Genomic DNA, 6213 nt, shown 5'->3' on the forward strand with positions numbered 1-6213 from the left:
TGTACATCCAAGCAGGCTAATTTAGACCAGCTGGCCCAGCTACAGATTACCATGAAAAGGAGGGGGGGCTGGGAGAGAGACAACCTGGAAAAGCAAGAAGCAGGGACTTTGGAGAAATCTCAGTGGTTTCCTAACATTAACTGAGTTGGTATTCAAATGAGATGCAAATGACATGTAAATGAGCATCTAGTATTTTTTAAAAGAGACACCAGTGGTTTGGCTAAGGGAACAGCAGTTAATCTCTCAGAGGCCAGGGATATCCAAAGTGACCTCTCCTAGAGGAGCATCCACTGCATCCAGGACCTGCCTGAGCTACTCAGAGCCAGATTCCTAGTTCACTAGGCCACCGTGTACCCCAGTGCCACCTGGTACCATGGATGCTCACAGAGTGGCTGTCAAGGTATCTTGTCTTTCTTTGTTTGGCACAAGGTGACTAGTGAAAGCACAAAGGTCACCCCATATCTGCAATGCAGGTCACTCTAAGGGCTAGTGAGGAGGCATAGGGCAGTGTCATTGTGCCTGGAGCTCTGCAGCTCCCCTGCTCACTGCAGCATGCCTTCTTTCCCAGCTGGCACCCCTTCTTCAGTGAGAGTGGGCTTTCTCTTCTGAGGATGCTCAGTGGTAGGCAGCAGCAGGAAGAGATGTCAGCCATCCTTTCTGAGGAGATCAGAAGGTGGGTCTTCACAGGTGAGGGTGAGAATGTCCCTCAACTCTTGACACTTGCTAAGTCATCCCAGGATTCTGAATTCTTTGACGCCATGAACCAGCAAAGCTTCCTCCTCTACTATCCTTCCCCTTCTAGTCCTGCATAGACACTTCTGGGAGGGGTTCTCCATCCCCTCTTTAACCTACAGAATCCCCAGCTAGGGTCTGGAAATGCCAGAAGGAAGATAGAGCATGATGAAATGGCAGGAAAGGGTCTTGTTCTAGCAACGAGCTCTGTACTGCCTTCCCCAGGTCCTTCCAGTGCCTGAGGTGCCAAAAGGGCCCTCCAGAGGGCACAGGGGAGCTGGCTGCACCGACTCAGAGACAGCAACTAGGAAGGAGAAGCAGGCAGGAGAGGTGGCTGCGTTTGGGGAAGAGATTTTTTTTTCACAGTTCGTAGCTGCTCCTTGGGAGAGCCCCCACCCCAAAGCACTGTGTGTGCAGAGGACAAGGTAGCTCACCTTCCCTGCCCCCTCCCCACTCACCACTCCTGGCTTTGCTGTCCCCTGCTGTGGCCCCAAGGGCAGAACTCTAGAGTCAGACTGAATATAAGGGAGATGGAACAGGGAGCAAATGAGACACACAATCCTGATAGTCCCAGGCTCAGAAGTGCTTCCTAACAGACACCCCTTGAGTTCAAGATCCAGTTGTCCCAACAATTGTGTGAGCTTAATAAATAAAAACGTGAATTGATTAATTAGTTAACTATGGTTGGAGACCTAGATGGTGAAACATCTGTATGTGTGCATATATGTATACGTTCATGTGTATGCATGTAGGAGGCAGCATGCACAGGCACACGGAGGCCAGATGTTGACCTCATATATCTCACATATCTTCTTCAATCACTTTACATTTTGAGACAGGGTCACCCCGTAAACAGAACTTGCCAATTCAGTTAGTGGCTGGCAATCAAGCCCTAGGGGTCCCGTTTCTGCTGCCTGCAACCCACACAGTGCCGGGGTCACATGAGCATGCCTCCCGTGCCCAATATGTCACGTGGGTGTTGAGATCAAATTCAGGTTTGCATCTGAATTCAAATTACTTGATACGCGAAATGGCCACTGTCACCAGCTAAGCCCCTGGCCTTCCTTTTTTGTGTTCATCTGAAGAAAATGTCTGACAATGGAGACACTAGGAACTCAACAGATGTGACCTCCATCGTCTCTCATTTCTAGAATGGTTTAAGAAGTCTATGCCTTCACTCCACTCTTCTCCCAGGCAAACATTCTACTTCCTGATGACTCTCCTACTCATCCTGCAAAGTACAAATGGTTGACCAAACAACAGAATACACTGGCTAAGAGCTCAATGTTTCTGGACTCCAATTCTGTCTCTCCAAACTGCTGTGTGATCCCAGGTAAGCGATTTAACCCTCCTAACATTCAGTTCCCTCCACTCGTGCACAGGACTACTGTAAGCATAAGGGGTGTTACTGGTAATGTACTTGACAGTATTTACTTTACAGAAGGTGCTGTGTCAAGTTAGAAGATAATCAAATAGCCATCTCTGATAGCATCTCCTCACAGCCATCAAGCTGGGGAATGCTTCTGAATAAAGCTGGACACACTTGTACCACTTGTTACTATACATAACTCTGTCCTTGTGAAAGGACACCCACACAGCCACAGTGGCATGTGTCCCCTAGAACAGCAGAGGAGAGGTTGGCAGACAAGACCCAAAGCATGGCCTTGAAAGGGAAAGTCCTCACTTTGACCTGACTTGCAGAATCCTATCCATACCCAAGTCTAATTTCTTCTCCCTTCTAAGGTTCATAGCAAGGCAGCTTAAGAGCAGGAACAGGTCCTCTTCTGAAATGGCTTTGCCATCAGCTTTTGGAGGCAGCATCTCCAGGATACAGCAAGCCCTTCCATGCAGCCTCTGTTTTCCTTTGTACGAAAGATCCAGCTCTATCTTTAAGAATTCAAAAGGCTGAATTTACTTCTAGACCCTCCTCCTGCCCATCATCAGGCATGCCCTTGGCCCCAGCTAGCAGCAGTAGCTGTTAGGAGATCCTATCTGGCCCTGGCTTGACATTTCAACAGCCTAAGACCCAGAGATAAAGGTTGTCACTGAACAAAGTTCCACTGCCCTTGCCCTCACCCTTCTCTCTTCCTTCCCAGAGACTCACAAGGCATCAAGTGGGCACTGAGATGGTCTCCCATCTCTTGCTACAGCTGCAATTCCTACTTTGGGGGTGGGAGGACCTTCAAAATGAATGAATACGAAGAAGCCATTTATCACCTGTGCTTTTATGATTGCTGCGTCTTGGGAGAGAGGGGGCAGAGATGTCCTTTCAGATAAGTATTTGAAGGAGGGGGGAGAAAGATTTTCAAAGCTTCCTTTGTTCTCCTGGAGAGCCGAGCCATGGAGTTCTGGCAGACAGCCCAGGAGAAAGGAGGATTTTAAAACACTGTCTGAGCTGGCTTCCAAAATGCTTCACCATCCCTGTCATCAATTAGGGATGTTACTTAACAAGGGTTTGGGCTGGTGTCTCACCCAGCCTGCTCTCCTTAATTGGATGCAGACTGGAGATGAAAATCCTGGGGAAAGAAAAAACCACGCCACACTACAGAGGTCTTCTCTGTGGTGCCCCAAACTCTAGGACAACTAGGGCTGGGCTGGTATAGGCCTCTAGGGGTGGAGCATATTCCAGGCAAGAAAATAATAGAAGGTCCTTTCTAGGGCCACTTAGTGCAAACCAAGAGAACAGATCCAGGACTCCAAGCATGCAGGTTGCTATGAGCTGCAACCTGCTACTATACTGGGAGCTAAAGAAATGCACTCAAGGCAAGAAGAGGCTGATTCTGTGTGGCCTGCAAACCTCAGCCCTGTTCCGCATAACCTGAGATATTTTTCTATTGGAGACTTAAACCAAGTTCTAAAAACATGGGACTGGGCCAAAAAAAAAAAAAAAGTGAGTCTGTAATTGGATTAAGTTGCTATAGACTCAACAAATATTGTGCCCAAAGAGCCAATGAATCCTAAGACACTGCCTTGGTCCTACCAAAGAACAAGAAGCAGTCATTTTTACAAGACACAGTGGTGCACACTTGTCTGTACTTTTAATACTTAGAAGGCTGTAGTGGAGAGTGGCAAGTTTGGGGCCAACCTGGGCAACATTGTGAGCTCTTCAGCAACACAACACCACCTTGTCTCAAAATCGAAACACAAACTATCTAAATAAAATGGCTACCTTCTTCCACCCAGTAACTGACTCCCACTAACTGAATTGTCAAGTTCTGTTTACTGGGTGAACCTGTCTCAAAATGTAAGGTGATTGAAGTGAAGACAAATCCTCAGGGAAGTAGGCCTCCTCCTGTATTAAGGCTTTCTGACCTTTGGATATGACTGAGCATTGGGGTTCAAGGTACTCCCAACTTTACCCTGCAGTCCCCAGGGTGGGCATGGCTATTTTCTGTCCTCTCAAAAGAAAAGCTGAGATCAAGATAGAATGTTTACATAAAACTTGGATAAATTCTGGGTTAATTCCAACCTAGAAGGTTGCATCTGAGAGCTCCTGGTCAGTCCAAAGCCTTACAAGACTCTTCTCCATCATTGAGGCCTCTAGGTTCGTCTTTCTCACCAAAGCTACTTCATTCCAGGCTCCCAGAACTCTGGAGTTCAGCATGAGGTGAATGAGGTAGGGCTTTCTCCCAACACTGTTAGAGTTCTGCTTCTAGGCTGTTTATGCCTCACCTTGGGTCTCTTGGCTAGGTAATTAAGGGAAAAAATGTCTACTAGGTACTGTCCTCAAGGGTCTTATTGACATCACAGCCTATAAGCCATAAGCATACCGGCATGTGGTCCCACAGGGTCACTGGAAATGCACATGTGCAAAAGCAAAGGGACAGTTCTGTAGTCCTTCAGCCTGTTTCTGGCTCATCTTTCCAGTTCTGGCAATTATGCCCTGCCCTGCTTGGCTGAAGCCCTAATGCATCCCTGCCTGCCTCTTGCCAACTTCCTGCTGAAGTCCAAGAGTCCCAACACTATTCCCTAGAACTTCTATTTGCTGGCAGAGCCTCTGCGATAGCCAGATGGACCTTCTGGATTTAGCCTGCAAACAGACACCCACTCCATGCAGTGACCACGCCCGGCCCTGCCCTACCTACAGCTAATCTCCTTATCCCAAATCACCAATTCACCAAGGCTAGTCACCTGATACCAGCCAAGCTAAGGTCATCCCTAGTCTTTGTGGAACTGAGGAAGGGACAATCAATACCAAAGCCTTCATAGAGAACCGGCCATGTTACTGAGCCAGACATACTAGGGATTCTTCATTTTCCAGAACCTTCCTCAAGGTGAGTAGTCTATGAATTCCCACAACACAGGAGTTTCCCAACAATTCTAGAGGAGAGTAGAATTTCTATTGCATATGAGTCAAGGGTTAGTGCCATGGATGTACCTCACTGAGTGAACTAAAATGTTTCTGAGTCCTGACACCCCTAAATCACCAGTAAATCCATGAAACCAGTATGCCCAGAGAGTAGAGGGAAACCAGGAGAGAGGGAGATACACACAGGACCAAGGGCACATCATCACAAGCTTACTTAAAAGAGGTCAAGAAGTCATGGGAGGTCCACGTTGCAGAACCTCCCAGAATGAGAGTTGCAGCAAAGATTAATAAATCTCTAGAGGCTGGGTTTGTATCTTCTACTTTTTCTTTCTCTTCCATATTTGGATTGGACACAAAGGCATTGTGCATGCCAGGTAGGTACTCTACCACTGAGCTACACTCCCAGCCCTTGAGTTTTTGAGTTTTGTTTATTTTGAGAGCAGAACTTGTCACTTACATCAGGCCAGCCTTGGACTTCCTATGTAGCCCATCATGACCTCAAATTTGTAACTCTCCTGCCTCAGCCTGTCAAGTATTGGTATGACAAGTTTGCACCACCATACCCATCTCCGGACACATCTTAAAGAACAATCAGGGTCCCCATCTTATACTTCTGTGGCCAACTTTGCTCTTGTAAGATCTTTGTTCTTAAGATAGGCACTCTGTTCATCTTAGAGATGGGGAAATTGATGTTCAGAGTAATTAACCCCCCCCAAGTTCATATATAACTTTTGTACTGCAAAGGTAGGGCATAAATACTGCTGAGCCGGTCTAAAACTCATGTACACTCTACTATAACATACTGGCCTCCAGAATTGTCTTGGTTCCCTCCCCTCCTTATCTTGGTATGTTATTTTTTCTCTTTCATCTCGTCATCTAAGCACAGGTCTCTATAAGTTACACCAACAGTCACTCCACAAACACTTCTCAAACTGTTACCATTTGGCAGACATTGTAAAAGAGTCTGAGGGCACAAACCCAAAGCCAATACAAATAATTACTAAGTATTGAGTGCCGTGGCAAATAGCAAGCATGGAGCTACTGGACAGCACAGAGCTGGCCCAGGTCCTCCCTTGGGACAAGTAACAAAGAAGATACCATTAAAAGTCCACAGTCCACAGCTTCCATAGTGACATGGTTTTGTTTGCTTGTTTTTGTTTTGTTTTATTTTC

The sequence above is a fragment of the Grammomys surdaster genome, unplaced genomic scaffold, assembly GCF_004785775.1.
Source record: "Grammomys surdaster isolate TR1022 unplaced genomic scaffold, NIH_TR_1.0 1164, whole genome shotgun sequence".
NCBI classification, from domain to species: Eukaryota; Metazoa; Chordata; class Mammalia; order Rodentia; family Muridae; genus Grammomys; species Grammomys surdaster.